This window comes from Podarcis filfolensis (assembly GCF_964270895.1).
Source record: "Podarcis filfolensis genome assembly, chromosome: 5".
In the NCBI taxonomy this organism is placed as follows: Eukaryota; Metazoa; Chordata; class Lepidosauria; order Squamata; family Lacertidae; genus Podarcis; species Podarcis filfolensis.
The window spans coordinates 22,714,983-22,727,335 of record NC_139608.1 but is presented as its reverse complement, the minus strand read 5'-3'; the positions used below and the strand labels follow the sequence as shown (position 1 = coordinate 22,727,335).

The 12,353-nt window shown below is 44.4% G+C and overlaps 1 long non-coding RNA gene across 1 annotated transcript in view; it reads left to right on the top strand.

Annotated features, from left to right (window-relative positions):
• The window catches only part of LOC310762506, a 170,749-nt gene extending 164,483 nt beyond the window's left edge, over positions 1-6,266 (top strand). Inside the window, exons 2-3 of the long non-coding RNA XR_014548039.1 lie at positions 4,180-4,325; positions 5,905-6,266. This is a non-coding gene — a long non-coding RNA (uncharacterized lncRNA). The remainder of the gene's footprint in view (positions 1-4,179; positions 4,326-5,904) is intronic.
• The last annotated feature ends 6,087 nt before the right edge of the window (positions 6,267-12,353 follow it).

Sequence of the window (12,353 nt, the reverse complement as noted above, 5' to 3'; positions counted from 1 at the left end):
GCTTTAGGTAAAGGTAAAGGTGCCCCTGACTGTTAGGTCCAGTCGCGGACGACTCTGGGGTTGGGCACTCATCTTGCTCTATAGCCTGAGGGAGCCAGCATTTGTCTGCAGACAGCTTCTGGGTCATGTGACCAGCATGACTAAGTTGCTTCTGGTGAACCAGAGCAGTGCACGGAAATGCCATTTACCTTCCCGCTGGAGTGGTACCTATTTATCTACTTGCACTTGATGTGCTTTTGAACTGCTAGGTGGGCAGGAGCAGGGACCGAACAACGGGAGCTCACCCCATTGTGGGGATTCAAACCGCCAACCTTCTGATCGGCAAGTCCTAGGCTCTGTGGTTTAACCCACAGCGCCACCCATGCCCCTTTAGCTGTTGCTTTACATATGCACAAATAGGCAACATAATCCAGATTCTTCTGGATGGGCCCTCCAATTTACATGCTGCTGGTTGTGTACATTTGTAAGATTATACAACTACCCAATATGTCTTCAGTGAATCCGAAGGCCTGTTGCCCGCGTGATGCTATTTACTGGCAACTCTAGATTTCTCCAAGGCAAGCCGGTGACCCATCAGTGGTTACTGATGTTATTGACAGCCCTTGCTCAGTGCTTTCAGTTGCAATATCCACACAATGCCTCATAAGATCCTGTTGCAAATTGGCTCTTGACGTTTTGAGAACAAGCAGAGCCACCCACCCACCATCTGGTCACAGCCTTATTCTATATTCAGTGATTCACACATCATTGAATAGGCTTAACATTTGGAATGCACACACAGGCTGAGAGAGAGAACTGGTCACGTAATGCTGTCGCAGAAGAATTATGCACCGGTTGTGTTTATGGATGGGACTACAAGCCCCTTGCTTACCATCTTGCCCTTTCGGTGGTTAATTTGGGCAGGGTTTTTTGGGGGTGGGAGCCTGTGTAGGTGGAGTTAGAGCCAGCAATGAGGGGAACCAGGACCACATTTTTCTGCCCCCCTGTCTTCGCCATTTCTTCTTTCTCTTTCATCTTCTTCCCTACCTGGAAGGCTGAAAGGGTTGGAAAAGAGTGTTCTTTCCAGAAGGCTGTACTGAACACTTGACAGAAGCCTGTCCCCTCCGGCTTTCTTTCACATCTCCACCCATTTTTGCTTCCCCTCCATGTTTTTTTCCTCATGACATACCCCCCCCCCCCCCCGCCGCATAAAGTTAGGCATGAAACCCTCGAGCTGTAGGTTGTCTGCCCCTCAGTGAGGTTCGTGAATGTGTACGGGTGGGGAGGAAGCTATGTTTGTCCAGTGAATTACCAAGGAAAAAATTAATGGCAACATGTAAGGTGGAGATGTGGGCACGGGTGGTGCTGTGGGTTAAACCACAGAGCCTAGGATTTGCCGATCAGAAGGTCGGCTGTTCGAATCCCCGTGATAGGGTGAGCTCCCGTTGCTCGGTCCCTGCCTCTGCCAACCTAGCAGTTCGAAAGCACGTGGGAAGGTAAACGGCGTTTCCGTGCGCTGCTCTGGTTCGCCAGAAGCGGCTTAGTCATGCTGGCCACATGACCCGGAAGTTGTATGCCAGCTCCCTCGGCCAATAAAGCGAGATGAGCTCCGCAACCCCAGAGTCGGTCACAACTGGACCTAATGGTCAGGGGTCCCTTTACCTTTACCTTAAGGTGGAGATGTGGGGGCTGAGAAACTGAAGGCCACCCACAACATACATTTAAAGCACTACAATACCATTTTAAACAGGCAGGGCTTTGCCCCGAGGATTATGGGAACTGTAGTTTGTTAAGGGTGCAGAGAGTTGTTAGGAGACCCCTATTCCCCTCTCAAATCCCAGAGTGGTTTAACAATCCATCCACACACACCCTGGGAATTCTAGCTTGGGGAGTGGGGGAACTGGGGTCTCCTAATAACTCTCAGCCCCCCTAACAAATTGCCAGTTCCAAGAATTTGTGTGTGTCTGTGAAGCCAGGACTTTAAAGCAGTATCAAAGTTCTGTGTATGTATGATATGAATGTGGCCTAAATATAACCCCTCAGTGCTCTTCCCAAGCCGCACACTCTCTCAAGCCTCACCATTCCAGCTTTGCACCTTCCTTGGGTGTTTCTGCCTGGGAGGAATGTATCCTGGAACTATGATAACCCCTTCTTACTTGTCTGGATGGGGGATAGAGTGTGAGGCTTGAGTTTGAAGAAACAAGCCTACTGTACAAAAGTAACATTCACACTCAATCCTCTGCCTGCTTTTGCCTCTGTCCACCACTGATACATGATTTTCAAGGCCAGCTCTGTTGCACAGTACTTGGATGTCTCAGTCTCTTATCAGCCACAGGGAAGAGCAGCCCATGAAGACTTCCATTGGTCACAGCTCATGGCAAGCACACACCACATTGAGAAAAGGCAACTGAGAGGCAACAAGATAGAAGTTTATAAAATTATGCATGGCATGGAGGAAGTGGACAAGTCTTTTCCCTTCTCTCATAATGCAAGAACTCATGGAAATCCAATGGAGCCGCATGTTGGGAGATTCAGGAGAGATAAAACAAAGTAATTCTTCATTCTGTGCACAGTTAGACTGTGGAACTCACTCCCACAGGAGGCAGGGCAGGCCACCAACCTAGATGGCATTTAAAGAGGAGTAGTCAACTTCATAGGGGACGCGGGTGGCGCTGTGGGTAAAACCTCAGCGCCTAGGGCTTGCCGATCGCATGGTCGGCGGTTCGAATCCCCACGGCGGGGTGAGCTCCTGTCTTTCGGTCCCAGCTCCTGCCCACCTAGCAGTTCGAAAGCACCCCTAAGTGCAAGTAGATAAATAGGTACCGCTTTATAGCGGGAAGGTAACGGCGTTTCCGTGCACTGCGCTGCGCTGGCCACGTGACCCGGAAGTGTCTCCGGACAGTGCTGGCCCCCAGCCTCTTAAGTGAGATGGGCGCACAACCCTAGAGTCGGACACGACTGGCCCGTACAGGCAGGGGTACCTTTACCTTTAGTCAACTTCATGCAACTGCTGTCATCTCTAACCATTAGCCATGTCAGCTGGGCCTGATGGGAGTTTGAATCTAGCAATATCTGGAGGGCTGCAGGATCCCCATGGGAGATAAATTTGATTCACTTCACATTTGAAGGAGAATTTATTAAATTTGCACTTTGTAAAACAATATGAGAATCAAAACACAGCCATCCTTAGAAATTCACACGTCTGTGAATTTTGGGGTGTCATTCCCCAACCAGTGTTTACAAAAATGCATATGTTAGGGGGAATGTGCATTAAAAATGAATACAAAGTATTCATGTAGATAACATGCAAAAGGCATTATAACAGGGGAACTTCTCGCAAAAATGTGTGCATTAGTCAATACCACATACAAAAATGTGCTTATTAGGAGGAATTTTATGATTTTTCTTGAGGGTTTTAAAAATATATTTGCAAATTGCTGTAGAACTGTAGAGAACTTAAGACTGGAAAAATGAAAAAGGGAGAGAACAGAAATCTACAGATTGTTCCATCCCTATCCCAGTGTTAGAATTCATTTAATAAAATGAAGTGAGGAAACCACATTTGACATTTTCATCTGATGTTAGATTGAGTGCTTCCGTTTCTTTTCAGGGAAAAATGAATGAATTTTCCTCCTTTGAAAATAAATGCTGAGCTGTACAACTTAGCGTTTGCTTTAAACATATGTTTATCTAGCAGCATTAAACTTCCTGTTAACTTGAAGTGCTCAAAACTGCAACTTACAATGACGTGCAGACTTTATCTAGGCCATATAGATAAGCAGGTTTTAAAACCAACAAGAAATGGCTTCCTTTAACCTACTTGGAAGGATCAAGGAGAATGACATTTACAGCACAGGGGAAACAAATCTAAAACTGTTCAGAAGTTACACCCACTTTACAATTTGTTTTATTTAGGCAAAGTTAAGTTGGTTGCAAGTTGTAGTCACCATCTGCCACATGTTAGACTTTGAGGAACACTGTGGGTTATCATAGCCACTCCTTAAAGCAGGTATGGGGAAACTTTCTCAATTCAAGGGCCGAATTCTGTGTTGGGCAACATTACAGGGGAGGCATGCCAGTGAGCAGTGGGGCCAGTGGTAAAAGCAGGTGTGTGTGGAGCAATGGATGCAATCCTTAATCTTTGTACAGTAGGCTACATTCCAAACAGACACCTCTCCATACTTGTGTCTCTCCATCCAGGCAAGAGGCTTTAGCACAGGTCAAAGGTACATTCTAGTCAGTCAAAAGCACTCAAGGAGAATGCAAAGCTGGACTGGTTGAGTGTATAGCCTTGGTCGAGAGGAAGCGGCTTGGAGCTGGGACCTTGGCAGAATCCCAGGAGCCAGGTATGTCTGTTTGTCTGCATTTGATTTGGCCCTAGTCTGAGGTTCTCCAGCACTGACTTAGAGGTAGGCTTCTAGCTTCCATAGAAGGAATCCTTCAGTAACACTACTGATGGGGGAGAAATTCAGTTCTGTTAGTATCTGAAGGCAAATCTATAAAACTTGCACTTTCTGAAATACCCTTTTTGAAATTTGCACTTCTCCAAAATTTGTGCTATGCTTTTCTGACCAAGCAATGTTTACAAAAAGGCATATATCAGGAGGTGAATGTACATAAAAATAAATATATTAGTGAAACTAACATATGAAACACATTATATTATGGGGAAATCGCTTGCAAAAACGTGTTTATTGGAAGGCATTTGCACTAAAATGCTGGTGAATTTTTGTGAGGATTCTTTTAAAAATGGCATATTGCTGAAGAAATGCAGAGAAGTTAATTTAAGATTGGGGGAAAATGAGAAAATGAGAGAACCAAACTTGACAGTTCCTTCCTAGTTAACACCCAGGCCAAAGCTTCACAAAAGTTCCAATGACAGGTCCAGTGCAAGATCTCAGTGAGGAGCATCTGATGGGCTACATAGATGTGGACTTGATCACTGGAAACCCCATGTAAGAACAAGATACACATATTTTCTATTAATATATATTGATATATTGCATGCATGCATTGCCATGTTGCCTATGGCACAGCCTCCAATAACATGGGATGATTTAAATAACTCCTGAAAAGAAAAAAGGAAAGTCTGCAGTTGGATCTCTTACTTGGATGGTGTCATTTTCTTGCTGGTTTTGAAACAACACAGAGTTCTTCAGACAAAAAGGGAAAGGAAAGAACACACACACACACACACACACACACACACACACACACAGTGCAAATCCACCATCACACAGACCATTGCCTAGAAGCATCACTAAAAAGTTAAAACTTTTCCCGGTATTTATTAAAGTACCCATGAACTGAGCATAAGCTTTTACTGAGCTTAGTTCTCTTTAGTCTATTTAAATAGACTGAATCCACAAGGCCTTCAAGAGACATTGATGGGCACTTAGCGCTCTAATACATATCTCTCTCTAATCTGGGGACTGAATCAAAACTTCTCTGTTGCAGGGTGAAAGATGGCTATATTAAGATTTGAATTCTGCCTCTGCTACAAGTAGTTGCAAGAAAGACGTATCGTAGAATCGTAGAGTTGGAAGGGACCCTGACAATCATCTAACCCAACTTCCTGCAATGCAGGGAATATGCAGCTGTCCCATACAGGGATCGAACCTGCAACCTTGGTGTTATCAGCACCACGCTCTAGCCAACTGAGCTATCTGGGCTGATCCGTCAACATTTCAAAGCTGGAAATAGGGAGGGTCACGTGTGGCTGAAGTATGACTATTCTCAGATCAGTTACCCTCTACTACTTTGCATGGTGGGCAATAAGAATGCAACAAGAGCCAGCCAGAGTCCTATGCATCATATGAGCACTGATCCAGAGCATATTTTCTACAGCTTTTATATTTGCTTACATGTAAGATTGGGTATGTATTTTAGTTGTACATATTGTATTATGCATTTTATTTTATACAGATGCAGGTTTCATCGCATGTATGTTGCAATTTCATCTTGTTAAGAAATTGAACTGCATTCTTCTCATATTAATTCTTACAAGTCTGGCTGATGAAGAATTGATCAAGATTGGCTGATGAAGCATGGGATGAAACAGATTGGTTATCCGGAAACTCTGTACCGGTGATATTTGGTGACAGATTATGTATATATTGAACTTTTGAATTATTCTTCTGCGACTGGTGAAGAAGATTTAGAGACTTTGGTTGTAATTTCTGATTATTTGTATTAGACTATAAATAGTGTTTAGTGCCATTGCTATTGGCCATCGTGTTGTGTTATATTGTTCAGCAGAGTCCTATGCAAGCAGAACCTGAGCACAACAGCCCACCTGCGATTCCCAAAAATTGCTATCCAGAAGTGTTACAGTGGAGGCAGAACATAGCCATCATGCCTAGTAGCTATTGATAGCCTTATTCTCCATGAATTTGTCTAATCCTCTTTTAAAGCCATCCAAGCTTGGTGGCCCTCAGTGGCTCCTGTGGGAACAAGCGCCACAGTTTTAACTATGCGGTGTGTGAATATGTACTTTCTTTTCTCCAGAATCTCCCAACATTGGATCCCCATGAATTCTTGTGTTAGGAGAGAGAGGGCACCTTTCCAGAGTAAGTTCCATGGAAATAAAATGTGATACACTTTGGGGTAAATGCAATTAGGAGTAAGCTGTAAATTGTGTTCTGCCCTCTCTTGATCATGTAAAAAGGTAAAAAAAAAGGTGACTATGGGGTTGCGCTGCTCATCTCACTTTCAGGCCGAGGGAGCCGGCATATGTCCACAGACAGCTTTCTAGGTCATGTGGCCAGCAGAACTCAACCGCTTCTGGCACAATGGAACACCGTGATAGAAACCAGAGTGCATGGAAACACCATTTATCTTCCCGCTGCAGCTTTACCTATCTATCTACTTGCACTGGTGTGCTTTTGAACTGCTACATTGGCAGGAGCTGGGACAGAGCAATGGGAGCTCACTCCATCATGGGGATTCGAACCGCCGACCTTCTGATCGGCAAGCCCAAGAGACTCAGTGGTTTAGCGCCACCCGTGCCCTCTTGATCATGTGTGTTGGGCTCCATTTTGAGGAGAACCTGTGGCCTTCCAGTTTCTGTTGGACTTCAGTTCCCATCAGACCCAAACAGTATGGTCAGGGAAAATGGGAGTTGTATCCACTGATTCCTCCATCCCTGGAATAAGCATCACAAATGGTCCTGACAAACCAAACAGCAGCACTTCCTTCCTCGCTGTGAATGCAGCTTCCTGAAATTAGACCAGAAAAAAGTAAATTGATCACGACTGTTGTGAAAGAGACATATGTCCCTAGGGTGGGGCCCTGAGGAAGTGGAAAGTCTTGCAAAAGCCTTTTTTCTTGCTGTTCTGGTAAGATGCGATATTTTTAGCTTGCAGTTAAGGAAAACTGCTCTTCTTGTCTACTAAATAACTCTGCCACTCTTCACCTGTGCTGAACCCTTCACTTGGGTTACTTGGCAAACTGTAAACAACAACAAGCCATAAACAAAGGAAATATGGAAGAAGAAAGAGGAGACAAAGAAACAGGGCAGTATGAAATGACAACAGCAAGTGTGTGTGTGTGAAAAACCTACAGGATTTCATATTTTCAAATGCTTATTTTTCTGCACACGAACAGTACAAAACACAATGCAGTCCGTTTAGCAAAATGCCTAATCCCAGACCATTGGAAATGTTTCCCTAACTTTTTCCAGCAGGCAGAAGTTACATTTGCTTGATTCCTGATTCTATAGAGTATAAAAAGGAGAGACAAACTGTCTTTGAATAAAATAAAAAAAACCTTTCAGTAGAACCTTAGAGACCAACCAAGTTTGTCATTGGTATGAGCTTTTGTGTGCATGCACACTTCTTCAGATACACTGAAACAGAAGTCACCAGACCCTTATTTATAGTGAGAGTGTGGGGAGGGGAATTACTCAGAAGGGTGGTGGGAATGGGTGATTGACTGATAGGTGTGGTAAACCTGTTGATGACTGTTAACGACTGCAGTTCATCTTACATGAAAAAGCAAGGGGTAAGATGGCTAAAAATAGCTTTATCGTGTATAATGAGATAAGAATCCAATGTCTCTATTCAGACCAGGTCTCTCCATGGTTTTAAGTTTGGTAATAAGTTGCAATTCAGCAACTTCTCTTTCCAGTCTATTTCTGAAATTCTTTTGTAATAAGACAGCTACTTTGAGATCTTGTATAGAATGTCCTGGGAGATTGAAGTGTTCTCCTACTGGTTTCTCTGTCTTGTGATTCCTGATATCAGATTTATGCCTATTTATCCTCTGGTGTAGGGTCATAATGGACATAATAAACTTAGTTGGTCTCTAAGGTGCTACTGGAAGGAATTTTTTAAATTTTGTTTCGACTATGGCAGACCAACACAGTTACCTACCTGTCTTTGCATAGATAGTTATTTCACTTCAGTGCTTGATGCTTCTTATTTGCCTTAAATATCCTTCTAACAGCACACTCATGCGGTGAGTGCTGACAGCAAGGGAGCCAAGACAGGGGCACTGAGAAACAAGAGGGAAGTATTAACGAACCCATGAAGACTGAACATGCTAAGAAGACAAAGAATGTTGAGTGAGAGCTTGGGGGGGGGGTGTAAAAAGAAGAAGAAGAAGATGTGGATAGACTGCAACATTTTGTCCAGTACAAATAAAAGGGCATTGCCTTGCAGATCTGGAAAAGGTTAAAGCAATCCTTCTACCTACAATTGAAGTCTGCATTCATTGCATCCTATACACTGGTGTTTTCACCTTCTTTTTAAATGAAAAACAGTGATTGTTTTATCCCAGCCTGCATCCGTAGTCTTCAGTTAGATGTCAATTAGCTTGGAGGAACCTTTAAGCACATACTCCCCTCCCCACTCATCATCCAGTCTTTTCTTTAAGGGAAGAAAATGCAGGAGTTTTCCATTGCATTAAAAAGACCAGAGAGCGGCTTTGTGAACTGAGCATCTCTTTCATGTGCTTGCAATAGAAGGTACATGAAATGTGGGGGGTTTGTATTTGGATCTCCCAACATTTTCCCCCTCTTGCTTTACAATGACCAGGAGTGAGGATGCTTTAATCAGAGCAACAGCTCAGGGGCTGTTTGAACCTTTCACTCCATGCTACTTCCCTCATCTGAATACTGCTTCACTCCTCCAGTCAGAAGAGAGGAGGGGCCACAGTGGGATGCCGTACATCAGAAATGCCCTATGTAGGAGAACACAAGCTTTGCATGCAAAAGGTCAGGACGTGGGTGGCACTGTGGGTTAAACCACAGAGCCTAGGACTTGCTGATCAGAAGGTCGGCAGTTCGAATCCCCGCGACGGGGTGAGCTCCCGTTGCTCGGTCCCAGCTCCTGCCCACCTAGCAGTTCAAAAGCACGTCAAAGTGCAAGTAGATAAATAGGTACCGCTCCGGCGGGAAGGTAAACGGCATTTCCGTGTGCTGCTCTGGTTCACCTGAAGCGGCTTAGTCCTGCTGGCCACATGACCCGGAAGCTGTACGCCGGCTCCCTCGGCCAATAAAGCGAGATGAGCGCCACAACCCCAGAGTCGGTCATGACTGGACCTAATGATCAGGGGTCCCTTTACCTATGCAAAAGGTCTGAGGTCCAAAGACTGGAATCTCCTGGAAGGGGCTGAGAACAACTCCAGTCTGAATTCCTGGAGAGCCACTGCTAGCTGAGAAATACTGTGTTGAATGGACCAATTCCACTGGCTCACTATAAGCCACTTTCCTGTGCTCCTGGGACTGAATCCTGGTCGTGCTTGCAAGAAAGAAAGTATCAGGTGTTATAACAATAATTGAACAACAAACCAACAACACCAGAACTGGCTTATGAATATAAAGAACAATTCTACTAGAATAAATATACACCCTCCTAAACCAACTAGACAATGAGCAAACTAAAGTGCAATGTGCATAACATGTTGCAGATTTGCTTTGCCCGTGAAATCAGTTACAAACACTTTGATTTTCCCCTAATAGCAATTTTTTTGTTGGGTGGGTGATTTAGATCTGGGAAACTGCATGTGGGAAAGTGTTGAAACACTCCCACCCCCAGTACTGCTGCTCCAATCAAAATATAATTTACCAAAGAAAATATAATAGGAGATTTTTTTATTTATGTATTGCCTTATAGCCCACCTTTTATCTCCAATCCGTTCAAGGTGGCCCACATGGTCCTCCTGTTCTTCCAACAGAAACCCTCTGAGGTAATTTAGACTGAGAAGCAATGACTGGCTCAAGGTCACCCAGTGACCTTGGGATTTGAACCCTGTTTCCCAGGTCCTATTCTGACACTTTGACCACTTCATCACACTGCTGGATTTCCCATGCTAGGTCTATTTTGGTCCTCACAGGACCACCTTTCTGCATTGCCTCCTGTATGGAGGTTGTATAAGGGAGGTGGGGGGGGGAAATAAAATATGAATAAAGGTCTCATGCTGGGCTTTCATGTTGTCTTTTCCGGATAAGTTGGCTTCCAAGAAAAACAAACTATATGTGATGGTTAATTAACGGCAGTATCCTATAGGCCAGGTGTGGGCAACTTGAAGCCCAACTTGTGACCCACGTCTGCTCAGAAGTAAGTCCGACTGTATTCACTGAGACTTAGTCACAGGTAAGTTCAGTATTTCAGAATTTGCACTGGCCTGCCCTTTACCCGCAAGCACAACTCCTGAGATTGGCTGCCTTCTGATAATAGCAGCCTTGCAATCCTCTGCCAGAAAGGAGATGGCTATCAGCTCAAGAGTCTGAAGTGACGAGAAATCATGTTAACATCTCTGCTCATCAGATTTTGCTGTCTGCCTTTCGTTTCCTCTGCCACACAAAGCTTCCTCAAAGTCATTCATAAGCGACACCAGCGCACTGTGAAACAAGCATGCATTTCATGCACACCAAAAGCCATTTAGCACTTCCTGTGATTTCCACTTAGTGCAGAAATAGCTGGGATCAGAAAACTTGCTCATTTATATAATTAACAATATATTTTATCAATCCTCAGTTTCCCACATCAGGGGCTTCACACACTATTCATGTTGCCGAAAAAGAATCCCTTTAAAGTGAATGAAATGAAATAAGATGCAAACAGGCATTGATCTGCTTCGCTTCTTTAGTACCAAAAGAAGAGAAATAAAAACGCAATGGGTTTTATGTTTGCTGTGCCATTTAAGCAGCTGATAAAAGACAGCACAAAATTAACATGCTAGAAGACAAAGCATGACCTTAACGCTATTCTTACAAAACACACTAACACACGAGAAAATTAGGTCACACACCTAGACCATGTAGGTATACTAAGATACTACGATTTCTAAAATGTATAGTATGGACATAATTTGCTATGGAGGGAGTAAGGAACCTCAGGCCTGAGGACCTCCAGGCTGCTCTATATATGTCAGGGGCAGGACTGAGGAGGAATGGTGAAGGCTATCCCTCTTTTTCCTGAACCTTCCTGAGAACAGGAGGACAGTATAGATTTAGAACAATGGTTTGCAGAAGGTTACAGTTCAGAGGCTGCAGAGGGCAGAAGCTGGGAAATATTGGAAGAGGAACAGCAGGAAGAAGAAGCACCAGGAGAGACAGACTCAGACAGCTGACTGTCTCAGCGTCCTTGGAAAGCATTCCTGACCCTTTTTCTTCTCCCAGAACCAGGCGTGCATTACGAGTAGTAGAGCAGAGAGCTCAGAGGCAGAAAGCTCAGATTAGCCAGCGCAGGGGTGACATAGAATAGGGACGACGTAGGGGGGTGGGACTTTACTTGGAGCAACGCCATTGATGGGTAGGGACTACAGTCCTTTGTCTCTCTGTAAATCCTGAATAAATTATGCGGTACCTGCTGTTCTTGTTACCTGCTTTTTTGCCGCCACCGAGGGACGAAAAGGATTCCTTGAACCTTGACAATATGACTCCTCAGGACAACCTCACCACCACCTCATTGACCCTGCTCTGCTTCTTCCTTGAGTGCTTATGCCTGGCTGGAAAGAGCCTCTCTTTATGCTGTGAACTCCTCCATCATAGGCTGAGGTTATATATTCCTGTAAATAAACCATATATCATAAACAGTGGTTTGTTGGTTTGTTTTTTAGAAAAAGTGGTGCTGTTATTCACCCTGAAGTTGTGACAGTAAGTGTCATACTTTAAACCTTGGCAGTGGGGGGGGGGGAAGGTGCCAGTACTGCTTCCCCTTGGGTACCCCGGGAAAAAAAGCACTGATCATAAACATGCCAGTCTCCTCTGTGCCTCAGTTCCAAAAGGAAACACAAATCATGGGTTAAGCACTTAGAAACCCCTGGGATCTCGCATTGCTTGGAGATGGGGGTGGATTGCAACTATTAAAAAACAATGCTGTCCAGGGTTGTAAAGACTGCGGAGAGAATAACTGGGTGCCCTCTTCCCA